This window comes from Artemia franciscana, unplaced genomic scaffold (assembly GCF_032884065.1).
Source record: "Artemia franciscana unplaced genomic scaffold, ASM3288406v1 Scaffold_2633, whole genome shotgun sequence".
Classification (NCBI taxonomy): Eukaryota; Metazoa; Arthropoda; class Branchiopoda; order Anostraca; family Artemiidae; genus Artemia; species Artemia franciscana.
Genome location: NW_027063445.1, coordinates 14,275 through 41,927, shown reverse-complemented (window position 1 = coordinate 41,927; position 27,653 = coordinate 14,275). Strand labels below are relative to the sequence as shown.

Sequence of the window (27,653 nt, the reverse complement as noted above, 5' to 3'; positions counted from 1 at the left end):
CTTTCCATAGTTTACTGTGAGTAGCGCTCTTATTGTTAGAGATATAAGAAATACCATAAATATGGTGATCATGATATTGTACCACGAATTTGGTGAGAATAATCCCTATTGGCTTTCCACGTACTTTAATCTTTGGTCTTCGGTCGTGAACAACGGTATTTGTAGATCTAATGCCTCTTTTTTTTGCTAACTGCATAGTACCCTTAATCTTCTCTATCTTGGGCCATATTGTATTTTTGATTCTTCGTTGTTCATGTTTGGTATTGTATAAGACGAGTTTATTCCTTGGAAGTTTATTATTTTTGGGCTCATAATATTTGTGCTAGTTGTGATCTAAGGTGTTTGTACAATTGTTTCCTTTGTCACGAGTCTGCAACATTGTATTATTGTTATCGTTCCAACGTCCTGTAACAGTATTTCAGTTCGATAACTGGGGTCAATCTTTTCTGTATTGTTGTGGCAGGATAGAGTTCCTACTGTCTTTTTAGGTACTGTATATAACCATAAGTCATTTCGCAAATTAATGAAGATGTCTCTTTTTGTGCTTCCTACTAAAGCATCACATGAGTTAGGAATATCTTGTTGTTGTGATTCCTTTAGGAAGAGATTTCGCATGCATGATCCTATTTTTACATTATATATAGGTAGCGTTAGTTGGCAGACTAAGTTTTTAAATGAGACGCATTCTTTTAAATCCTGGGCATTAGCTAGTGCATATTTTCTTCTGTCTTGATCAATCAGCATATATTCTGCTTCCGGCATAATGCTAATGAAGGAGCTAGTTTCTTTAATATTAATGGGAAAAGTAGATATTTTGTATAGATCATATATGGACTGTTGATTAATTAGTGGGATTGTAACTACTGCAAAAAGCTGTTCATTAATTTCGGTTATATGTACTTTTAGTTTAGTATAATATAAGAATAGGTTAGCAACATCTGGTTCTACTGGTAAATGGAGGCCAAATGTTAAGGGTGTTTTTATTTCGTTTAGGATGGTTTTTAGCTCTGAGGGGTCTACTGAGTCGTAGGAAAGGGATCTTCCTGTTAATTTAAATAACTTGAACTCAAATTTACTGACATCTGTGGCTAAATTCAGTAATGACATTATAATAATGTCAAGTGAAACTGTTGCTAAACTAGAATAAGAAATTACTCTGTCGACCTCATTTTTTAAATAATTCATTGTGTTGACTGTTCTTGAGATTTTTTTTGATATGGTTTCAGTTTTATCTTTTTGATAGTTGGCTATACTCGCTTGTATTTTTTATACATTTAGTGTCGTATTCATGGCAGTATTTAATCTTTTAATATTATCTCTAAATATATTTAAATCTTCTTCAGTAGACAAACCGAATAAACGAGAAACAAGTTCCCCAATTATTGGGATTAGGCTAGTTGATGTTTTATATTTAGTTTTACGGAAAATTACTTCAAACATTCGTGTCGTACTTTGTTTAAGTTTCTGTATTTCTGCCTTAAAAAGTTCAAATAATGCTTCAAACTTTTGTCTGTATAATATCAGGAAGGCTTGGTCATTTTATAAGCATTTTCTATAGTTAATTCTGGGAGGAGTTCCAACTCATTTGCTGTTGGCTCATCAGCCATTGCCAGTCGTGCACAAGTTTTTTTTACAGTCTATAGTCCAACATTCTCTCCAGTGATTTTCATCTTGGCATTTTCTGTCTCCATCCATACATTGCGTTCTACCTTAGTCGACGTCAACAAAAAGAATTTGCCATCTAACTTGTAAATACCTTTTTTCGTAAAAGTCCATACCCAACTAGTGGGCCTGTATGGTTGTTTCACTGTTATCAAGATTTTGTCGTTGAGCTATTTTCTGTAGTAATATCTGTTATTGAGGGGTCTAATTTTATTGGTTGCGGGTCAATAGTCGTGGCTAATAGTCAAGGCTCGACTTAATCTGTTTGGACCTCAGTTGGAACGATTTCTTGTGTAATTTGTAGAATTTTTGCAATGGGTTTGGTTTGAACCTTAGTTGGTTTTATTTCTGATAAATTTATTTCCTTTTTTATTGGTTGCTTGTCGATCGTATTAGATGACTTTGGTCTGTTCCACTACTTTTTAAAGAAATTCCATACCGTGGGTAACTCATTTAAAAATGCATATTGTCCATCATAAAATTTCTTTCTGTTAATTTGGTTTTAATTGGTTTGTTTATGCTTGGGTTTTCTATATCGTTTGTATTTGGGTTTTGGTTTTCGCTTGTCGATCTTTTTCTCCTATTTTCTATGGCTTTCCCAAGTCCTAAGGCTTTATCAATTTCGGCCATTTTTACATCGAAATCTTCTATTAATTTCTTTGTCTTGAGTTTTTGGTAAGTAGGAGTTGGCGACTCTTTTTTTTCCTTATGGGTACTTTTGCTTGCTTGTAGTCCCTTGTCCGATTTTAGGAATTGAAAAATTGACTCCTTTAAGTCATAGGTATTTTTCTCTAGCCTTATTACTTGTTGAAATAAAGTTTCAAATGGTTTAGGATCTAGTTTCATAAATATTTTCCACGCTTTGTTACTGTTTAGAAGTGAATTTTCATGTTTGAAAATTATTCCATGTTTTATGATGTCTTGTGTGTTGGAATGGGTACACATGGTCACCAATATTGTTATCAACTTCATTTTTTCTAGAAAAGTTATTTCAGTGATTAGTATAAATAAGTTTTTTTTTATGGGGGAGGGTTTAAACTGTGTTGGAGCTATACCACCTTAATATTTTTTTTTGTTTCTCCACGACTTCCACCAAGATTAGGTGTTAATAACATTAGTATATAAAACAAACTGGTATAAAGTAAATTAATTTTCTATTCTCCAAGGAATTATGTTACTTTTTCTAGTTAGAACTTAAAGTATAAGTTTTGCTACAGATTTCTTATTAGTTTTGACCCCTGGGAAAAAACAAAAACAAACAAATAAACACGCACCCGTGATTTGTCTTCTGGCAAAAAATACGAAATTCCACATTTTTGTAGATAGGAGCTTGAAAATATGCTATAGGGTTTTCTGATACGCCGAATGCGATGGTGTGATTTTCGTTAAGTTTCTGTGACTTTTTGGGGGTGTTTTCCCCTATTTTCTTAAATTAGGCAAATTTTTTCTGGCTCGTAACTTTTGATGACAAAGACTAAATTTGATGAAATTTATATATTTAAAATCAGTATGAAAATATGATTCTTTTGATGTATATTTTAGCATCAAAATTCCGTTTTTTAGAGTTTCGTTTACTATTGAGCCGGGTCGCTCCTTACTACTGTTCGTTACCACGAACTGTTTGATGATATGTTTCAGATTCAATAAGCTAAAGGGTAGCCAATTAAAGACTTGGATGTTTAGAGCAGATACTGGGAAGTTGTGGTTCTGTAATCCCGAGGACTAACTTTCTGTTATCTTAACCAAATAGATATACTAATACACAAATAATTAAGCTAAAAATATCATAGTTAAATACAAAATGATTATAGGGACTCTATCCGTAGTTATAAGACAAAGACGTATAGCTTGCCTTTGAAGGCCCCTTCACATTGTGTTTGGCATTGTTTTTTTCGCCTTTATACTGACTCCTCAAGACTTAATAACTTTGCATAAGACATTCCGGTAATGTAATCGTAAGGTGGAACGAAACGCAAGAGCTGTAACGGTAGAGTCTAAACGAATTTAAACTTCATAGGTTTACACAACCAAACGATTTTTTGATGAAAAACTAATGGAGTTTGTAGAAGCTAGAAAATATTTTTAGAGCTCAAAGGATCCTGTTTTTAAGGGGAGGGAAACCTTAAAAAAGTAAAGAAAATTTTGTTAAATTCAAAGAAAACTTAAAACAGAAGAAAATTTTTGTTTTGTGAAAAATGTAAAAAATTGGATATCATACTTGCTGATTTGACTCCTCAAGAATAGCTGCTGACATATTCTGTAAATCCAAAGCTTCTGTAAGTGATGATTGTGGTCATTGTTTATTGTGATTTTTAACTTAGGCAAAAATATTTATAATTATTTATGACAAAATAGTATTTCAGTGTGAATGGAACAGTTTTTTTATGAAAGTAGAAAAAAGTAAGAACCAGAGCATGTAACGTAACATTTTTAGCATTAAGCGCAACGTATAGTCTTACATTTTTGGTGTGAAGGGTCCTTAATCCTCGAAGATCAGTAAGCTGTGGATCAAAACATAGCACGTGATTTTTAATTTTTAATTGTATAGCTCTCCACATTTCCCTACCTTGTGAAAGTGTTCTCTTGGCAGCTTTTTACAAGGATACCAATAGTAAGGGTACCGTTTTCCTTATCTTGCGGAAGGGTAGTTATTGGTATTCTTTCACAAGGTTGCTACTTGAAAGGGCACCGTTGTTTTTATATTTGAAAGCGTGGCTATTAACAGTTTTTTACAAGGATACCACTTGCAAGGACACCGTTTTCCTCATCTTGTGTAAGGGTAGTTATTGGTATTCTTTCACAAGTTTGCTACTTGAAAGGGCAAAATTGTTTTATATTTGAAAGCGTGGCTATTGACAGTTTTTTACACGGACACCACTTGTAAGGACACCGTTTTCCTTATCTTGTGTAAGGGTAGTTATTGCTATTCTTTCACAAGGTTGTCACTTGAAAGGGCACCGTTATTCTTATATTTTGAAAGTTTGGTTGTTGGCAGTTTCTTACAAGGATACCAATTTCTTTGTCTATTTTGAACCTTTCCTTGTCTTCGTCGAACATTTCCGTGTCTATTTCGAAGCTTTCATTGTCTATTTCGAACCTTTCCTTGACTTCTTCAAACATTTTCTTGTCTATTTCGAAGCTTTCCTTGTCTATTTCGAACCTTTCCTAGACTTCTTCAAACATTTTCTTGTCTATTTCGAAGCTTTCCTTGTCTATTTCAAACCTTTCCTTGTCTTTTTTGAACATTCCCTTGTCTATTTCTAAGCTTTCCTAGTCTATTTCGAACCTTTCCTTGACTGCTCGAACCTTCCTTGTTTATTTCGAATTTTTCCTAGTCTATTTCGAACCTTTCCTTGACTGCTCGAACCTTCCTTGTTTATTTCGAATTTTTCCTTGTCTATTTCAAACCTTTCCTTGTTTCTTTCGAACCTTTCTTTGTCCCTTTCGAACCTTTCCTTGTTTTTTTCGAACCTTTCCTTGTCTTTTTCGAAACTTTCCTTGTCTGTATCGAAGCTTGCTGGGCCTAGACTTGGCATGTCTTTTTCAGACCCATTTCTTTTTTTGCAGATCTCCACCAGTTTTCAAATAAACCAAACACTGTCTTTGCATTAAAATGTGCCTTGATTTCTTTTGGTGGCTCCTCCTTCTCGCCAAATTTTTTGTACTTCTTTGCCCCATACCATACAGCTAATCCAGCACTCAAGACTGGAATAACAATTTTTATCACGTTTCGCTGCGTCATTTTTATATTAACTGATTGCAACCAATGGGAGGCCGGCCGTATAAAGCAAAACTGTCGTCATGGTATTTTTATTCTCATGATGTTTATTCCAAGATGACGACATAACATTTGCATTGCCATGGTGTTAAAACAACTTGAAATGATTTTGTCACTGAATATTGCGTCATGCTAACGGTGCTGCTCTATTAAATGCAAAAGGAGAAACTAGATTGATGATACAAAAATAAAGGAAATCTATATATATAAAAATAAGTTGTTTGTTTGTGTGTCTGTCTGTCTGTCCATATATGACGTCTGAATTTCATCATAGACCAATTCAAAAACGAATGTATTCAAGCCGAAGTAGCTGAGTTGGTAAAGCGTTGTGTTCCAGGTTCTAGGTCCGAGAGGTTCCAGGTTCGATCCTTGGCTTTAGCATTAATACAAAAAAAAAAAAAAAGGTAAAAACTGCAAAAAAACTAAAAAGAAAATACTAAAAAACTAAAAAAGCTAAAAAACTAAAAAAAGGTTAAAAATACTAAAAAGGAAAAAAAGCTAAAAACTAATACAAAAACTAAAAACTGAAAAAGAAAAAAAACTAAAAAAGGAAAAAAACTGAAAAATAAAGGAGAAAAAGAAAACTAAAAAAAATAAAAAAAAAAAATAAAAAAGGCAAAAACTAAAAAGAAGAAAGAAAAAGAGAAAAGAAGTTTTGTTTAATAGTATTACTAATTTAATAGTATTTGCCTCTGAGTTACTGACAATTTATTTCAGTCGATACTTACTCTAATTTTCATTGTGACATCGTTCTTTGCCATTGTCTCTAGTTCATTTATTACTTTATTTCATTGTCCAATTTGACAAATTTCATTAGTTTATCGTATAAGTGATTACAAAATTCCATTTTGTTCATCTAGAATATATCATTAGCATAGATTAAAAAGTTGGTTTGGTAAATCACAAGATTTATAATTTAAAATACTGTAACCAGAATTAATGAATAATAACTCATATCATATATTAAAATAAAAACACTCGGATATTTATATTATGAAATAATATGATTGAACAAGTATAAATATTAACGGAAAGATATTTAATACTAATTAGAGCACTGAGTGTGTTCTTTCAGGTACAGTTAACATAGCTCCAAATGGGTACCGTGATGAATAATTAACGGGGAGGGGCAGAAGCTGTCTGATTATTTACTACCAACCACAGTTTTGACTCTCAGCCACTTATTAGATTTTCTTTCTCATCGTCCATAGTCTACTTATAATATTAAATGCAAACAATTTTTTACATAGTAACATCACAACTGGAATTTTACAATCTTAAACATTAGCAAACAATACGATAAGTTACAGCGACCTTATATTATTAGAGAGGGATATTGGATATGTAACGCCAATGCTTCTCGTGTTTTCAAATACATAATACAATTGCCCCAATAATAACCTATGTAAGTCATTGCCATATCATATTTCATTTTTATTAAAACTAAAATTCAATCGCTAAATAAATCTCTATTTTCTTTTTTTAGTGATAATGTTTGACTGAAAGACTGAAACAATATGAAGGTATTGTGTTAACAGACCTATTCAACATGTTTACAATATCATCTTGAAAACATAATTTATTCATTCCCAAATCTATGGCAAAATTATTTTAAGTGAAGCAAATGTTTTCTAAAATAAAATAAATGGCACATTTGAAACATTATACAAAAAAATTAGGGATTATCGATTACATATTTTCAAATTATAAATTTCAATTCTATAATGAAAAGAGAAAACACCAGTAAAACAGCAATCACATAAAAAAAAAAAAAAAAAAAAAAAGGAGAAAAGGAAGACTATTTTCCTACATTAGTGATTAATATAGATCAGCACTTGAATGAGGCCTTAACCCTACTCATCCATACAATCACACAGGTCAAACAGCATAGCTATACACAATCCACCATAAAGAATAATCCACGGACAGGCAGTCGTGTCGTCAGTAAGTGGTAGTTGTCATTTACCAAACATTAAAAAAAAACATAAAAGAGAAGAGACAAATAATTCATAGGCAACAACCCAACACAAGGGCTCATCAGGAGAATACACACTTGCCTATAGGGCTTCGACACTTTAAAAGCGACACTTAATATCAAATTAGATATTAAATTCAACCACTTAATAAATCTATATTATTTTTTTTGGTTGTTATAATGTTTGAGTGAGTAACTTAATCATTATGAAGGTAATATGCTACTAGATCAGAATAATATAATTACAATTATAACTTGCAAATGAATGATTCATCCTTTTGCAAGTCAATTATAAAATAATTTAGTGAAACGCATTTTATCACAAGAAAAAATAACATTACAAATTTGGCATATTGCGTACGTACATTTTTTTTTAATTATATCAATTGAATAGTTCAAAACTAAAATTTGAACTTTCTAAGATAACGCAACACTTAATTCAACAATTTCGTTTGAAAACTAATAAATTTCTTTTCCAATTTCTTACTGCTTGAAGCAGGAATGTTTCCGTAGGGATTAATAATATGTATTAATAATTACGCTAATTCATATAATTCTTAAATTAAATTTTTCTGAATATGTATTTAACTTTTTAAATAGTAATATAATTCTTTTCAAAATCAGATTTTAAACATTCGGGACTACAACATTTTTAGAACAACATTTTAATGTTTACCTTTTTCTCTTCTAATTACCCAAAACTACTGGCTTGAGACAAGGCCAAAATCTCCTCATCAATTGTACTTCTTTGGCCAGATGGTAGAATATCGTCCATTACTAGTTAATTCATATCGTCGTTGGAAGCATCCTACAAATTATAATAAATTGATTTTCTACTTTAAGGTTACGACAATTCTTCTAGAAAATGCTTAATCATGCCTTTTGTCCTATAGGAATTCTTCTAAGGGGGGAAGGGTCTCCAGTTATTTATTTTTTTTTTGAAATAATAAATTTTAATTTTTTAAAATTATTCCCAATTAGAATATGATACCCATTCTTGTAGCTCGCAAAATCATGGGATACTTACTATAGGTTTTGGATTTGAGAGCTACTCTACTCGTATTATTAAACAATTTTACTTTTCCTACATAATATTAACCAGTATACAAATATAACCATTAAATGTTCAATAAACTAGGTCAAAGTCCCGACCCCATTCAAAAAGTGACGTTATTGAACAATTTTTATTTAATAATATAAAGAACAATCGTAGCTGTTAGATTTTGCATGCAGTCCAGCTATACTTTTCCCATAACTCCCCTAAGGTGTAATATATAACTTATTTTTTATTTTCTTCGTATTCGCGCATTGCGTCTTTCTTACAAATTTACCTGTTAATTGATTCAACTGTGATGAAACAAAGATTAAACATAATTTACGGGTCTCAAAATTTACTGACAATATATAAAATGATCAACATATATATATTATATAATTTGTTTTTAAACATAATTAAATAATATTTATGATTTATAGGACAAAATCAAACATTGAACGGCCAATCGTATGATTTGAGGCCAAGAATAAACCAACGTAGTATTAAATTTTACTTGGGGTACCTTAAATAAATAGAAGATATAAATACTGCTAAATCAGTTCATAAACTGAATCCATTTGATATAAGTATATTAGGTATTAAAAATCATTTCCTATTCATTAAAGACAAATTTATCTTATTTTGTTTAGGGAGGAGAAGGGGTTTGTCCAGTTAGATAATGTACAACTGTAAGGTTATAAAGAAAATTTCTAGATATTTACGTATGAGACCAAAAGCAACCCAGAATTCGAATCTGCGAACAACAGGTTTATCTCTCTATATTAGGTACAGTTCAGTTGTCTGAGGGACATGAACTATGAGTTAGGTATATTTATATTAAATAGTTAATGTATAAAGTTAGTATTTTGATTATTTTTTTTTGTAGTTTCCATTACTTCTTACTACAATTTATATTTCCATCATATTTCATTATATTTCTTTGTGATTTACCTTTACTCACTTTTAGAATATGTTTGGTGCAATGCGTATCAGCTGCTAAATAAATTGAAAATGCATTACTATTAAATTTACGGTAGCCATTTTTCTTTTAATTTTCCCCCGAAAAGCACTATCTAAAACTATCAACGTCTATTCTTGAAATGAGTTGGATATGGCTGAGGGCGAAGATCTTTTCTTTCATTCAATTGAGAATTGCTCAATTTCTGCATTACATTTACATATAACAACTTTCTACCTCTTTTGCTTTCTGTTACTATGCATTTCAAAATTAATTCTGCAAATACTGCTCACTTCAGTTATGTGAGAAAGTTTGCATAATTAATTCTGCAAATACTACGCACTTCAGTTACGTGATAGAATCTTTCATTAGAGAAATATCCTGTGGAAAAAATGAAATTTTCCTCGGAGTGGGACATGGGTTTAACAACATTATTTAAAAAACGATCAGTTGTTTCATAAAAATATAGTTTTTTCTTAACTTTACTTAAGGAGTAACATTAAAACTTAATACAAACAGTTAATAATACGTTTTAAAAGGGCTGCCTCTCATCAATAGCTCGCTTATACGCTATTTTTTTTTTATTTAAAGATAGCCATTTTATTATTGGAATAGGTCAATTAGTTATATTTAGGACTTGATAATCTTTCTTCAAAATGCAAAATCATACGTCAGGTCCTGCAGGAATTCGACTTGGGAGTTGTGTTTACGTGGGGGGATCTTTCTATGGGGGAATTTTGTATGAGGGAAGAGAATTTCCATGAAGGGTGGGAGGTGTATTTTCTAGCAATATTTTATAAAAATTAAATGAGAAAAAAAATTTTTCAGCTGAAAGTCATGGACAGTATTAAAACTTACATGAACATAAAAGATTACGTATAAAAAGGGGTTCGTCTCCTCCACACTACCTTGCTCTTTACGCTAAAGTATTTTTTTTGTTGTTTAGACTAGTTTTTCTGCGTCCTTTGTGATTCAGGGATCATTCTTAAACATTTGGTACAAAATTCAAGCTTTAGTGTAAAGAGAGAAATATTTACGAAGGGGGCTAACCGCGTCATATACGCAATAAACATATACACATATAGAAGTTCGTTACATAAGTTAATTCGTAATTTACGTATATTTATTACTAACAATTAATAATTAATTGTTCATGAATTAATTATTGTGTCATGAATTAATTAGTATTTCTACCTCTTTCGCTTTCTGTTACTATGCCTTTCAAAATTAATTCTGCAAATACTGCGCACTTCAGTTATGTGAGAAAGTCTTTTGAAACAAAAAATTCCTGTGGGGAAAATGAAATTATCGTCGGAGGGGAAGATAGATTTCACAGTATTATTATTCAGCGATTAGCTATTTCTTAAATCCATATGTTTTTTTTTCTTTAAGCAAGGTGTAACATTAAAAGTTAATACGAAAATAAAAAAAAATACATATTTAAGGGGCCTGCCCCTCGTCAGTAGCTCGCTTTTACGCTATTTTTTTGGCATTTTAAAGGAGATTACTTTATTATTGGAATAGGTTAATTAATTACTTTTAGGACATGGTGATCGTTCTTAAAAAAGCAAAATTGTGCGTCAGGACCTCCACCGACATTGGAGGCCAACTAGGCCTCCTCCATTCCTTTCTTATCAAAATTGTCCGATCAAAGCTATGAGAAAGCCATTTAGCAAAAAAAAACAATATGCAATAATTCAAAAACGCTCAGAAATTAAATAATTTTTTTTTTTACTTCAAGTAAGGAGTGACATTAAAACAAAGCGGGCAGAAATTATTCCGCATATGAAAGGGGCTGTTACGTCTTCGACGCCCCACTCTGTACACCTGCCCCTCGTCAGTAGCTCGCTTTTACGCTATTTTTTGGCATTTTAAAGGAGATTACTTTATTATTGGAATAGGTTAATTAATTACTTTTAGGACATGGTGATCGTTCTTAAAAAGCAAAATTGTGCGTCAGGACCTCCACCGACATTGGAGGCCAACTAGGCCTCCTCCATTCCTTTCTTATCAAAATTGTCCGATCAAAGCTATGAGAAAGCCATTTAGCAAAAAAAAACAATATGCAATAATTCAAAAACGCTCATAAATTAAATAATTTTTTTTTACTTCAAGTAAGGAGTGACATTAAAACAAAGCGGGCAGAAATTATTCCGCATATGAAAGGGGCTGTTACGTCTTCGACGCCCCACTCTGTACACTAAATTTTTTTAGTGCTATAAAAATTAGAGTTGTGAGAAAGAGTTTAACCTTAGCATAAAGAGACCGGCGTCGAGGAAGGAACTGCCCCATTTATATACGGAACAAACAATAACATAAAACTTAATTAACGGGTGTCAAAACTTATTGACAATATATAAAATGAGCTACATATGTATTATATATTTTTTAACTATACATAATTAAAAAACTATGTACATATATTATTGAAAGATAAATTCTAAAATTGAAATGGCAATCGTAAGATTTGAAGCGAGGGATAAGGCAACGAAGTATTAACTTCTACTTTGGTTCCTTAAATCAACGGAAAATATGAAGAATGCTACAACAGTTCATAAACTACATTCATTTTATTTTAAAATTAAGGTTTTTACTGTGATAACAGATAAATTTACATTTTTTGGGGGGAACGAGTGGGGGGGGGGGGTTTGCCAGTTAAAAAACGTACGCTTGTAACACTATACAGAAAATTTCAGATTTTTACTTACTATGAAAAGCTCATTAGATATTTACGTATTAGACCAGACACAATCCAAAAGCCGAATGTGCGATAACATATGATTACTTTTTTGTATTAGGTACAGTTCACATCTCAAAGACATGAATAACAAGGTGATATATTTTAATTAAATAGCTTATGTACAGAGTTAGTATTCTGATTCGGTTTTTTGTTGTAGTTTCCATTATTTTCTTACTTTAATTTATATTTTCATCATATTTTTATATATATTTTCCCCTTTATTATTTATTCACTTCTTGAATGTGTTTCGTGTAATACGTCTATGACACTCAATAAATTGAAAATACATTACCATTCAATTGAAGGTAGCCATTTTTTTTACCCGAAGAGCACTATCTTTACTTATTAACGTCTAGTCTTGAAATGAGTTGGATATGGCTGAGGGCAAAGATATTTCCTTTCGTTCATTCATTCAATTGAAAATTGTTCAATTTATGCACTACGAGTACATATAACAAATTTCTACCTCTATCGCGTTATGTTACTATGGATTGCAAAATTAATTCTGCAAATACTACACACTTCAGTTACGTGATAGAATCTTTCATTAGAGAAATATCCTGTGGGAAAATGAAATTTTCCTCGGAGTGGGGAATATTTATTACTAACAATTAATAATTAATTGTTCATGAATTAATTATTGTGGAGAGACAAAATAAAACATGCATTAATTCAAAAACGTTCAGAAATTAAAAACATCTCAAAGACATGAATAACAAGGTGATATATTTTAATTAAATAGCTTATGTACAGAGTTAGTATTCTGATTCGGTTTTTTGTTGTAGTTTCAATTATTTTCTTACTTTAATTTATATTTTCATCATATTTTTATATATATTTTTCCCTTTATTATTTATTCACTTCTTGAATGTGTTTCGTGTAATACGTCTATGACACTCAATAAATTGAAAATACATTACCATTGAATTGAAGGTAGCCATTTTTTTTTACCCGAAGAGCACTATCTTTACTTATTAACGTCTAGTCTTGAAATGAGTTGGATATGGCTGAGGGCAAAGATATTTCCTTTCGTTCATTCATTCAATTGAAAATTGTTCAATTTATGCTCTACGAGTACATATAACAAATTTCTACCTCTATCGCGTTATGTTACTATGGATTGCAAAATTAATTCTGCAAATACTACACACTTCAGTTACGTGATAGAATCTTTCATTAGAGAAATATCCTGTGGGAAAATGAAATTTTCCTCGGAGTGGGGAATATTTATTACTAACAATTAATAATTAATTGTTCATGAATTAATTATTGTGGAGAGACAAAATAAAACATGCATTAATTCAAAAACGTTCAGAAATTAAAAACATCTCAAAGACATGAATAACAAGGTGATATATTTTAATTAAATTGCTTATGTACAGAGTTAGTATTCTGATTCGGTTTTTTGTTGTAGTTTCCATTATTTTCTTACTTTAGTTTATATTTTCATCATATTTTTATATATATTTTCCCCTTTATTATTTATTCACTTCTTTAATGTGTTTCGTGTAATACGTCTATGACACTCAATAAATTGAAAATACATTACCATTGAATTGAAGGTAGCCATTTTTTTTTACCCGAAGAGCACTATCTTTACTTATTAAACGCTTCTTGCTTCTTACTTATTAAATCTTGGAAAACGCTTAGTGGAGGGATCGGGATGAAACCTGGTGGAAAAATAAGCCAATGTCCTATATACGCTATTGACATAACCGGAACGGATCTGCTCTCTTTGAGGGAGTTGGGGGGGGGGAGGAGGGTAACTCTGAAAAATTAGAAAGAATGAGGTATTTTTAACTTGCGAATGATTGATCGGATCTTATTGAAATATCATATTTATAACGACCTCGTAACTCAGATGTTGTATTTTAAATCTCTACCGGATCCAGTGTGGGGGGAGTTGTGGGGGGGGGTGGCTGAAATCCTGGAAAACGCTTAAAGCGGAAAGAACAAGCTGAAATTTTGTGGGAAGAATAAGCCAAAGTCCAAGATACATGACTGACATAACCGGACCGGATCCGCTGTTTTTGGGGGAGTCGGAGTAGGGGGGTGTGTGTTAGTAATTTGGAAATATTAGAAAAAATGAAGTATTTTCAACTTACGAACGGGTGATCAGATCTTAATGAAATTTGACACTTTGAAGGATCTTGTGCTTTAGAAATCTTATTTGAAATCCCAACCAGATCTGGTAGCATTATGGGGGAGATGAGGGGGGAAACCTAAAATCTTGAAAAACGTGAAAATTGAGGTATCTTTATCTTACGAATGGGTGATCGGATCTTAATGAAACTTGATATATAGAAAGATCATATGTCTCAAAACCTCCATTTTCAATTCGAATCGGATTCGGTGACATAATGGGCTGGTTGGGGGAAACAGAAATCTCGGAAACCGGAAATCTTGGAAAACACTTAGAGTGGAGAGATCGGGATGAAACTTGATGGGAAGAATAAGCACAAGTTCTAGAAACGTGATTGACATAACTGAAATGGATTTTATCTCTTTGGGGGGGTTAGGGGGGGGTCTAATTCGAAAAAATTGAGTTATTTTTAACTTAAGAACGGGTGACTGGATCTTAAAAGGACCTCGTGTCTCAGAGCTCTTATTTTGAACCCCGACTGGATCCAGTGATACTGGGGGAGCTGGAGGGAGAAATGGGGAATCTTCGAAAACACTTAGAGTGAAGAGATTGGGATGAAACTTGGTGGGAAGAATAAGCATAAGTCCTAGATACGTGATTGACATAATTGGACTGAATCCGCTTTCTTTAGGGGAGTTGGGGGGGGGGTGTCAATTCGGAAAAAGTAAAAAAAATGAGGTATATTTTATCTAAGAACCGGTGACAGGACGTTAATGAAGTTTAATATTTAGATGGAACTCATGTCTCAGAGGTCTAATTTTAAATACCGACCAGATCCGGTGACTAGGGGGAGGAGTCGGAAGAGGATACCGGAAATCTTGGAAAACGCTTAGCAATAGCAAAATTTAACCTTCACCCTTTTCGTAATTTATAATTTGTTCTTCACAGATTACATTTTTCGGGAGATCTTCCAACGGTAAGGTTATCCAAATTTAATTTTTATCATTAATGGGTTCTAACATTTGAGATATTTGCACTCTCTGCATTGATTTTGGGGGAATTGTAGTTTTTCGTACTACAAATCCATAATATTTTTCGTTATGATTTTCTTTTATTGAATTTAGACTATTATCTGCTGGTTTTTTCCTGGGAGTTTCTATATTTGCTATTTTTTTTCCATAAATAAGAAATTTCTTGAATTTGTTTCCTCCTATACTCTTTCATGTTGCCTATGTTCTCCTGTACCTTGTTTGCTTGTATGTTATTTATTATTGGTTTGGTTCCCGTCGGATAGATAAACTTTGAATTTGCTACATCTAATAATATTGTATTGGCTTTTAAAAAATTAGTGCCTATTATCGCTTCGTATGGAAAATTCTTACAAATTATAAATCGAGTATAGATATTCTTGTTATCTTTGCGCAAGGCTAGGTATACAGTTCCCATTACGTCCAGATCATGTCAGGTTACGCTTGATAAATTGGGACAGATCTTGCTCCTTCGTCGTTTAATATAATTGGGTAATTTGTTAAACACAGATGTATTTATCACATTTACTGTTGCCCCTGAATCTATAAGGGCTGAGAAATAAATATTTCCTGCATTAAAATTTTCAAATTATATTTAAAGACTTTCAGAGACAAAAATCTTGCTCATCTTCGGCCATCACAATGTCTTCCATCCGGCAATCAAGGAGAGGACTATGCCTAAGAACATGCCACCTACAGAAATTGGATCCCGAAGAGCAAGTGGTATCGCCCATGCAGTGGGAGTATCTTCCTCTACATTTTCTTCATCTTTTCCTTTTTCTTCTTCTCCTTCTTCTTTCAGTCCTTGATGTCTAGGCCAATCTTTTGCAAAATCTGGTGCAATTTCCTTTACATGGATGCTTCCTGGTCCTGCATATGGACCTTGCCAAAAATATTTTTCGGGTTTGTGTAGCACCTCTTTATTGAAGTCATATTTTATTGATTTGAAAGATTTCAGAATTATTTGAACTTCACGATCACACCCACATTGAAGTATGAAACAGTTGCTTGCATTTCTTTTAGTAAGTAGTTTTTTAATCCTAATATTGTCACATCGATTTGCTTCATTATAATCTTCTGTAGATATTACCATATTTTTCAGAATATCACTTACGAATTTTTCTCTTAGCTTTCTCGAGTCAGAAGTCAAACTGAAGTTCTAAAGTCGTCGATATTTTTGGCAATTAATAGACGATATAATTTTGGGTCGAGTCCCTGTTTAAATGCATTAAGTATTATTTTTTCATATAATTCCCCTTCTCCTGGACCGTATCGCGCTTCTGTTGCGATTCTAATTTTATGTAAGTACTCTCTGACGTTTTGGGTCTGTTTGAATGTAATTAGGCCATGTTTCAGTTTATTCAATGAACTTGTGTCAATGAATCTTTTCTGGAAGGCCTGTTGCAATAACTCTATCGAGCTAATTGTTGAGGTGGCTTCTGTGCCTATTGTGTTTTCAATTTGTTTTAAAAACGTTAGCGCCTGTCCTTTTAGTCTTAAAAGTAGCATGATTTTTTATACTTTTAAGTCAATTTTTGTCATTTCCACAAATTGTCCTAAGTGGATGTTACATTGATCCACATCCGTATCTCCTTCATACTCAGGTAATGATTTGGCAATTTCTACAGAAGTTGCAATAATTTCTCGCGCTTTTAATAATTCATTTTGTTCCTGAGCCAAATTTGTTATTTTAGTTCAGTTTTTCTTTAAAGAATTTTTGAAAGTATGCGGTATATAAAAATTTAGTTTTTTAAATTCTATTGGTATTTAATTTTTACTATTAAAGATTCTAATTATTTTTGGTTAAGATACATACATAAAAAAACACATAAGTAGAAATAAAATTATACTGCACTTAAAAATCAAAAAATTATTTGTAAATAATCATATTTGTCTATGGTAGCAGGCAGTCACATTGTCAGGCACATATACTTCCTTTAATGTCTTTATTGAAGGCCGCGCCACTATTACGGGGGGGGGGTTTCTTATAAAGTTAAGTGGATGTGCAAATTTGAACATGGGAGCAGGGTAGTTTAGGGGCATAGACTGAGAGGGTTCTATTAACAAATTTCTATAAGCATGGAGACAGAATCATTATCGTGATGTTCAGGTCTCCCGAGTTGTGCAGATTCCCTTGGGAACGATCCAACAGACAATAGGAACTGTACCTCATACCTTGACTCATAGACAAAGACAATTATTGACAATAGCTTTATTTTCTTACTTCGTATACAACTTCAGATAAAAATGACTTCAATAAGAATTAGCTGTACGTTCTTCATCAAGACAGAATTTTACTGAATACTCTCCTGGCTTCCAGGTCTACCTTATATATCCAGAATCAACCCGGATTTCTAAATTGAGCACTGGGTAGACTGACCTCAGAAATGTTACAATACAACTTTTTTTTAATTATCCAACAGATGGCCTAACCTCCTTGCAAAAGATTTATTACAACGAGGATTTTCACCTCTAGTTCGTTGACCAAACCAGTAATAGAAATCTGGTTTCTAATTGGCTTTAATCAAAAGTTACATTTTTGAATCCAATTTTGATAGTTTAAAAAGTATCATTTTTTGCTTGCTGTAAAACTTGTGCCAAAAGTAAAAAGCATCATTTTTTGCTTGCTGTAAAACTTGTGCCAAAAGCACAAATCTTATGAGATAATGAATTTACACTTTAAAATCTTTAGGCGTATAAGAGACTCTTATTTTAAAACTTTCTAAAGTGACCAAATGAGGGATTTGGTTCTGAGTTCTGTAAGGGGGAGGGGGGATGCTGGTCCATATGTCACATATTCCCTATCCCGCTGTAGATTGACGCCCTCGTCAATCAGAACATTCCCTTTCCTTAAATTTTACCTTTCTTAAAACTTTTTATTGTCAAAATATTTTTATTTTAATTCTTTCACCTCATAAATGATTATTTAAAAAAATGTATATATTCTTACACCTTGTATTAATCCTACACCTTACACTTGAATTACATTAATACATCACTTGACATGAACAAGGTTTACACGTGAATACCTGAATCCAATTGTTTGTCTTTTATTTGAATTTTTTTTGTATTGTATTTAGTTTCCAATTGATCCCAGGTATTTTTTCATTAAGGCATACAAATACATTAAAATTATATGATAAAGATTACACTGACACATTTACTTCAAAATTCACTATAATATTGGCATTTCCTTGTATCTTTCGTCACTTATTGCTAGATTTATATTTATTTTGATTTCAAATTTCACTTTAAAATTGGCATTTTCTTGTATTGTTCATCACCTATTGTTAGAATGTTAGTTTTACGCATAATCACAATTTTTCTATATTTGCCCATTTCACTAATTGAACTGATGTCTAAGGATAATATCATTTTTCAGTCTTTCACCTCAAATCATATTTACTGCTTGAGACTTTAGCGATTGTTGAAGATTATTTTAATTTTACGCTTTCTGACAAAATGGGAAGTGCGGGACCCGGGACACCTATCCCCTAGCAATTTAAGTAAGATAGTACAGCTGGTACTACGGCTCTTCCGTTCCATTCCCGCTCTCTTCTGCATTTGTATTGTTCTTAAAGCGTTTGTTGATTGTTTTACGAGGTTAAGGTAATTTTTAAATAAGTAATACCTAACTTGGCAGTTGTTGCACTAGTTATAAAATTAGGATAAGTTGTTTTCTTCCCAATCTTCATCTGTGTTTGTGACGTTGCTAAAGTCGGGTTTCAAGTTGATGCAGGCTGTACGTCGTGATGCCTTCGGGAGCGTGCGGTGGGAGTACCACCTCGCTTGAATATTGTGTCTGCTCAGGTCTCTACGATTCAGTTAGAGGGATGAAGATGATTGCAGGACAGTAGCTGTAGCTTTTTTGAGCAGTCTTACTTTGGGCGATAGCTGTCGGTTCAGTCAGATTTGTGATTTGGGCAATTTTTGGCGGTTGATAAAACATAATAGGTGTTTCTTAATTTTTACCCTGCCGTATAGTCGGCCAATGCCAGAGTATACCAATTTCTATAATAAAAATTTTCAGGCAGAATCATATGGTTATTAAACAAAATAGCAATAATAGTACATAATTATAAAAGTATTGTTATAAAATATTTGTGAGTCACATGATCATCAATAAACATTAATTATTGTGACATTTAATTGCACTTGTTTCAAGGATGATTAAGCATATGATAAACGTGGCAACGAATTAATATTTTGTTATGTTAATAAGGGACACTGTTCAAAAGCGACTGTTAAGCACATGATTAAATTAGGGGTTTTATTCTCATATATTTCTAATTCTTTATATTCCCAACGCATGACTTTGTAGAAAAGAAACGTCATTTTATAGCTTCATAGCCTTTCCACTGTCATGTATTAGGAATATTTCGTCTTAGGAACACAATATCGAAAGTTATAAGAGACAACCTCTGTTCTCTTGTTTATATTAAAAATTGACAAGTGATTTGTACTTGTCAGAGGTCTGGATTTTACATAAAATTTTTCTGCCAAATATTTATTTATTTTTGATGTAATTCCGCCTAAAAGAAATACAATATATTGCATCATAGCCTTTTAGCTAACTTACATCAACAATATTTCTTAAGGTAGGGACGGAGTATATGAATATACGGGAAAAGACCTTGATTTTCCTGTATTGTTATATCCTCCCATTATAATGGTTTAAATATCATCAGGAGGTGTAGGGTTTAATTGATGCATTTCCTGTGCCTCAATTGCATCGTTTTTTGTCCTTGTTCGTCTCAAGAGCTTTCCATAGTTTACTGTGAGTAGCGCTCTTATTGTTAGAGATATAAGAAATACCATAAATATGGTGATTATGATATTGTACCACGAATTTGGTGAGAATAATCCCTATTGGCTTTCCACGTACTTTAATCTTTGGTCTTCGGTCGTGAACAACGGTATTTGTAGATCTAATGCCTCTTTTTTTTGCTAACTGCATAGTACCCTTAATCTTCTCTATCTTGGGCCATATTGTATTTTTGATTCTTCGTTGTTCATGTTCGGTATTGTATAAGACGAGTTTATTCCTTGGAAGTTTATTATTTTTGGGCTCATAATATTTGTGCTAGTTGTGATCAAAGGTGTTTGTACAGTTGTTTCCTTTGTCACGAGTCTGCAACATTGTTTTATTGTTATCGTTCCAACGTCCTGTAACAGTATTTCAGTTCGATAACTGGGGTCAATCTTTTCTGTATTGTTGTGGCAGGATAGAGTTCCTACTGTCTTTTTAGGTACTGTATATAACCATAAGTCATTTCGCAAATTAATGAAGATGTCTCTTTTTGTGCTTCCTACTAAAGCATCACATGAGTTAGGAATATCTTGTTGTTGTGATTCCTTTAGGAAGAGATTTCGCATGCATGATCCTATTTTTACATTATATATAGGTAGCGTTAGTTGGCAGACTAAGTTTTTAAATGAGACGCATTCTTTTAAATCCTGGGCATTAGCTAGTGCATATTTTCTTCTGTCTTGATCAATCAGCATATATTCTGCTTCCGGCATAATGCTAATGAAGGAGCTAGTTTCTTTAATATTAATGGGAAAAGTAGATATTTTGTATAGATCATATATGGACTGTTGATTAATTAGTGGGATTGTAACTACTGCAAAAAGCTGTTCATTAATTTCGGTTATATGTACTTTTAGTTTAGTATAATATAAGAATAGGTTAGCAACATCTGGTTCTACTGGTAAATGGAGGCCAAATGTTAAGGGTGTTTTTATTTCGTTTAGGATGGTTTTTAGCTCTGAGGGGTCTACTGAGTCGTAGGAAAGGGATCTTCCTGTTAATTTAAATAACTTGAACTCAAATTTACTGACATCTGTGGCTAAATTCAGTAATGACATTATAATAATGTCAAGTGAAACTGTTGCTAAACTAGAATAAGAAATTACTCTGTCGACCTCATTTTTTAAATAATTCATTGTGTTGACTGTTCTTGAGATTTTTTTTGATATGGTTTCAGTTTTATCTTTTTGATAGTTGGCTATACTCGCTTGTATTTTTTATACATTTAGTGTCGTATTCATGGCAGTATTTAATCTTTTAATATTATCTCTAAATATATTTAAATCTTCTTCAGTAGACAAACCGAATAAACGAGAAACAAGTTCCCCAATTATTGGGATTAGGCTAGTTGATGTTTTATATTTAGTTTTACGGAAAATTACTTCAAACATTCGTGTCGTACTTTGTTTAAGTTTCTGTATTTCTGCCTTAAAAAGTTCAAATAATGCTTCAAACTTTTGTCTGTATAATATCAGGAAGGCTTGGTGAGTGGGCATTTTATAAGCATTTTCTATAGTTAATTCTGGGAGGAGTTCCAACTCATTTGCTGTTGGCTCATCAGCCATTGCCAGTCGTGCACAAGTTTTTTTTACAGTCTATAGTCCAACATTCTCTCCAGTGATTTTCATCTTGGCATTTTCTGTCTCCATCCATACATTGCGTTCTACCTTAGTCGACGTCAACAAAAAGAATTTGCCATCTAACTTGTAAATACCTTTTTTCGTAAAAGTCCATACCCAACTAGTGGGCCTGTATGGTTGTTTCACTGTTATCAAGATTTTGTCGTTGAGCTATTTTCTGTAGTAATATCTGTTATTGAGGGGTCTAATTTTATTGGTTGCGGGTCAATAGTCGTGGCTAATAGTCAAGGCTCGACTTAATCTGTTTGGACCTCAGTTGGAACGATTTCTTGTGTAATTTGTAGAATTTTTGCAATGGGTTCGGTTTGAACCTTAGTTGGTTTTATTTCTGATAAATTTATTTCCTTTTTTATTGGTTGCTTGTCGATCGTATTAGATGACTTTGGTCTGTTCCACAACTTTTTAAAGAAATTCCATACCGTGGGTAACTCATTTAAAAATGCATATTGTCCATCATAAAATTTCTTTCTGTTAATTTGGTTTTAATTGGTTTGTTTATGCTTGGGTTTTCTATATCGTTTGTATTTGGGTTTTGGTTTTCGCTTGTCGATCTTTTTCTCCTATTTTCTATGGCTTTCCCAAGTCCTAAGGCTTTATCAATTTCGGCCATTTTTACATCAAAATCTTCTATTAATTTCTTTGTCTTGAGTTTTTGGTAAGTAGGAGTTGGCGACTCTTTTTTTTCCTTATGGGTACTTTTGCTTGCTTGTAGTCCCTTGTCCGATTTTAGGAATTGAAAAATTGACTCCTTTAAGTCATAGGTATTTTTCTCTAGCCTTATTACTTGTTGAAATAAAGTTTCAAATGGTTTAGGATCTAGTTTCATAAATATTTTCCACGCTTTGTTATTGTTTAGAAGTGAATTTTCATGTTTGAAAATTATTCCATGTTTTATGATGTCTTGTGTGTTGGAATGGGTACACATGGTCACCAATATTGTTATCAACTTCATTTTTTCTAGAAAAGTTATTTCAGTGATTAGTATAAATAAGTTTTTTTTTATGGGGGAGGGTTTAAACTGTGTTGGAGCTATACCACCTTAATATTTTTTTTTGTTTCTCCACGACTTCCACCAAGATTAGGTGTTAATAACATTAGTATATAAAACAAACTGGTATAAAGTAAATTAATTTTCTATTCTCCAAGGAATTATGTTACTTTTTCTAGTTAGAACTTAAAGTATAAGTTTTGCTACAGATTTCTTATTAGTTTTGACCCCTGGGAAAAAACAAAAACAAACAAATAAACACGCACCCGTGATTTGTCTTCTGGCAAAAAATACGAAATTCCACATTTTTGTAGATAGGAGCTTGAAAATATGCTATAGGGTTTTCTGATACGCCGAATGCGATGGTGTGATTTTCGTTAAGTTTTTGTGACTTTTTGGGGGTGTTTTCCCCTATTTTCTTAAATTAGGCAAATTTTTTCTGGCTCGTAACTTTTGATGACAAAGACTAAATTTGATGAAATTTATATATTTAAAATCAGTATGAAAATATGATTCTTTTGATGTATATTTTAGCATCAAAATTCCGTTTTTTAGAGTTTCGTTTACTATTGAGCCGGGTCGCTCCTTACTACTGTTCGTTACCACGAACTGTTTGATGATATGTTTCAGATTCAATAAGCTAAAGGGTAGCCAATTAAAGACTTGGATGTTTAGAGCAGATACTGGGAAGTTGTGGTTCTGTAATCCCGAGGACTAACTTTCTGTTATCTTAACCAAATAGATATACTAATACACAAATAATTAAGCTAAAAATATCATAGTTAAATACAAAATGATTATAGGGACTCTATCCGTAGTTATAAGACAAAGACGTATAGCTTGCCTTTGAAGGCCCCTTCACATTGTGTTTGGCATTGTTTTTTTCGCCTTTATACTGACTCCTCAAGACTTAATAACTTTGCATAAGACATTCCGGTAATGTAATCGTAAGGTGGAACGAAACGCAATAGCTGTAACGGTAGAGTCTAAACGAATTTAAACTTCATAGGTTTACACAACCAAACGATTTTTTGATGAAAAACTAATGGAGTTTGTAGAAGCTAGAAAATATTTTTAGAGCTCAAAGGATCCTGTTTTTAAGGGGAGGGAAACCTTAAAAAAGTAAAGAAAATTTTGTTAAATTCAAAGAAACCTTAAAACAGAAGAAAATTTTTGTTTTGTGAAAAATGTAAAAAATTGGATATCATACTTGCTGATTTGACTCCTCAAGAATAGCTGCTGACATATTCTGTAAATCCAAAGCTTCTGTAAGTGATGATTGTGGTCATTGTTTATTGTGATTTTTAACTTAGGCAAAAATATTTATAATTATTTATGACAAAATAGTATTTCAGTGTGAATGGAACAGTTTTTTTTATGAAAGTAGAAAAAAGTAAGAACCGGAGCATGTAACGTAACATTTTTAGCATTAAGCGCAACGTATAGTCTTACATTTTTGGTGTGAAGGGTCCTTACTTCTCGAAGATCAGTAAGCTGTGGATCAAAACATAGCACGTGATTTTTAATTTTTAATTGTATAGCTCTCCACATTTCCCTACCTTGTGAAAGTGTTCTCTTGGCAGCTTTTTACAAGGATACCAATAGTAAGGGTACCGTTTTCCTTATCTTGCGGAAGGGTAGTTATTGGTATTCTTTCACAAGGTTGCTACTTGAAAGGGCACCGTTGTTTTTATATTTGAAAGCGTGGCTATTAACAGTTTTTTACAAGGATACCACTTGCAAGGACACCGTTTTCCTCATCTTGTGTAAGGGTAGTTATTGGTATTCTTTCACAAGTTTGCTACTTGAAAGGGCAAAATTGTTTTATATTTGAAAGCGTGGCTATTGACAGTTTTTTACACGGACACCACTTGTAAGGACACCGTTTTCCTTATCTTGTGTAAGGGTAGTTATTGCTATTCTTTCACAAGGTTGCCACTTGAAAGGGCACCGTTATTCTTATATTTTGAAAGTTTGGTTGTTGGCAGTTTCTTACAAGGATACCAATTTCTTTGTCTATTTTGAACCTTTCCTTGTCTTCGTCGAACATTTCCGTGTCTATTTCGAAGCTTTCCTTGTCTATTTCGAACCTTCCCTTGACTTCTTCAAACATTTTCTTGTCTATTTCGAAGCTTTCCTTGTCTATTTCGAACCTTTCCTAGACTTCTTCAAACATTTTCTTGTCTATTTCGAAGCTTTCCTTGTCTATTTCAAACCTTTCCTTGTCTTTTTTGAACATTCCCTTGTCTATTTCTAAGCTTTCCTAGTCTATTTCGAACCTTTCCTTGACTGCTCGAACCTTCCTTGTTTATTTCGAATTTTTCCTAGTCTATTTCGAACCTTTCCTTGACTGCTCGAACCTTCCTTGTTTATTTCGAATTTTTCCTTGTCTATTTCAAACCTTTCCTTGTTTCTTTCGAACCTTTCTTTGTCCCTTTCGAACCTTTCCTTGTTTTTTTCGAACCTTTCCTTGTCTTTTTCGAAACTTTCCTTGTCTGTATCGAAGCTTGCTGGGCCTAGACTTGGCATCTTTTTCAGACCCATTTCTTTTTTTGCAGATCTCCACCAGTTTTCAAATAAACCAAACACTGTCTTTGCATTAAAATGTGCCTTGATTTCTTTTTGTGGCTCCTCCTTCTCGCCAAATTTTTTGTACTTCTTTGCCCCATACCATACAGCTAATCCAGCACTCAAGACTGGAATAACAATTTTTATCACGTTTCGCTGCGTCATTTTTATATTAACTGATTGCAACCAATGGGAGGCCGGCCGTATAAAGCAAAACTGTCGTCATGGTATTTTTATTCTCATGATGTTTATTCCAAGATGACGACATAACATTTGCATTGCCATGGTGTTAAAACAACTTGAAATGATTTTGTCACTGAATATTGCGTCATGCTAACGGTGCTGCTCTATTAAATGCAAAAGGAGAAACTAGATTGATGATACAAAAATAAAGGAAATCTATATATATAAAAATAAGTTGTTTGTTTGTGTGTCTGTCTGTCTGTCCATATATGACGTCTGAATTTCATCATAGACCAATTCAAAAACGAATGTATTCAAGCCGAAGTAGCTGAGTTGGTAAAGCTTTGTGTTCCAGGTTCTAGGTCCGAGAGGTTCCTGGTTCGATCCTTGGCTTTAGCATTAATACAAAAAAAAAAAAAAAGGTAAAAACTGCAAAAAAACTAAAAAGAAAATACTAAAAAACTAAAAAAGCTAAAAAACTAAAAAAAGGTTAAAAATACTAAAAAGGAAAAAAAGCTAAAAACTAATACAAAAACTAAAAACTGAAAAAGAAAAAAAACTAAAAAAGGAAAAAAATTGAAAAATAAAGGAGAAAAAGAAAACTGAAAAAATAAAAAAAATAAAAATAAAAAAAAATAAAAAAGGCAAAAACTAAAAAGAAGAAAGAAAAAGAGAAAAGAAGTTTTGTTTAATAGTATTACTAATTTAATAGTATTTGCCTCTGAGTTACTGACAATTTATTTCAGTCGATACTTACTCTAATTTTCATTGTGACATCGTTCTTTGCCATTGTCTCTAGTTCATTTATTACTTTATTTCATTGTCCAATTTGACAAATTTCATTAGTTTATCGTATAAGTGATTACAAAATTCCATTTTGTTCATCTAGAATATATCATTAGCATAGATTAAAAAGTATAGATTTATAATTTAAAATACTGTAACCAGAATTAATGAACAATAACTCATATCATATATTAAAATAAAAACACTCGGATATTTATATTATGAAATAATATGATTGAACAAGTATAAATATTAACGGAAAGATATTTAATACTAATTAGAGCACTGAGTGTGTTCTTTCAGGTACAGTTAACATAGCTCCAAATGGGTACCGTGATGAATAATTAACGGGGAGGGGCAGAAGCTGTCTGATTATTTACTACCAACCACAGTTTTGACTCTCAGCCACTTATTAGATTTTCTTTCTCATCGTCCATAGTCTACTTATAATATTAAATGCAAACAAATTTTTACATAGTAACATCACAACTGGAATTTTACAAAGTTAAACATTAGCAAACAATACGATAAGTTACAGCGACCTTATATTATTAGAGAGGGATATTGGATATGTAACGCCAATGCTTCTCGTGTTTTCAAATACATAATACAATTGCCCCAATAATAACCTATGTAAGTCATTGCCATATCATATTTCATTTTTATTAAAACTAAAATTCAATCGCTAAATAAATCTCTATTTTCTTTTTTTAGTGATAATGTTTGACTGAAAGACTGAAACAATATGAAGGTATTGTGTTAACAGACCTATTCAACATGTTTACAATATCATCTTGAAAACATGATTTATTCATTCCCAAATCTATGGCAAAATTATTTTAAGTGAAGCAAATGTTTTCTAAAATAAAATAAATGGCACATTTGAAACATTATACAAAAAAATTAGGGATTATCGATTACATATTTTCAAATTATAAATTTTAATTCTATAATGAAAAGAGAAAACACCAGTAAAACAGCAATCACATAAAAAAAAAAAAAAAAGGAGAAAAGGAAGACTATTTTCCTACATTAGTGATTAATATAGATCAGCACTTGAATGAGGCCTTAACCCTACTCATCCATACAATCACACAGGTCAAACAGCATAGCTATACACAATCCACCATAAAGAATAATCCACGGACAGGCAGTCGTGTCGTCAGTAAGTGGTAGTTGTCATTTACCAAACATTAAAAAAAAATATAAAAAAAAGAGAAGATAAAACATAAAAAGAGACAAATAATTCATAGGCAACAACCCAACACAAGGGCTCATCAGGAGAATACACACTTGCCTATAGGGCTTCGACACTTTAAAAGCGACACTTAATATCAAATTAGATATTAAATTCAACCACTTAATAAATCTATATTATTTTTTTTGGTTGTTATAATGTTTGAGTGAGTAACTTAATC

At 32.3% G+C, this 27,653-nt stretch overlaps 2 long non-coding RNA genes across 2 annotated transcripts; both read left to right on the top strand.

Moving 5' to 3' along the window:
* The first annotated feature begins 468 nt into the window (after positions 1 to 468).
* LOC136042972 (uncharacterized) lies at positions 469 to 5,740 on the top strand. The gene is made up of 2 exons (XR_010621520.1): positions 469 to 1,955; positions 3,453 to 5,740. It is a non-coding gene; the product is annotated as an uncharacterized LOC136042972 (long non-coding RNA).
* A 13,302-nt stretch (positions 5,741 to 19,042) lies between these two features.
* LOC136042971 (uncharacterized) lies at positions 19,043 to 27,248 on the top strand. The gene is made up of 2 exons (XR_010621519.1): positions 19,043 to 21,983; positions 23,481 to 27,248. It is a non-coding gene; the product is annotated as an uncharacterized LOC136042971 (long non-coding RNA).
* Positions 27,249 to 27,653: the final 405 nt, after the last annotated feature.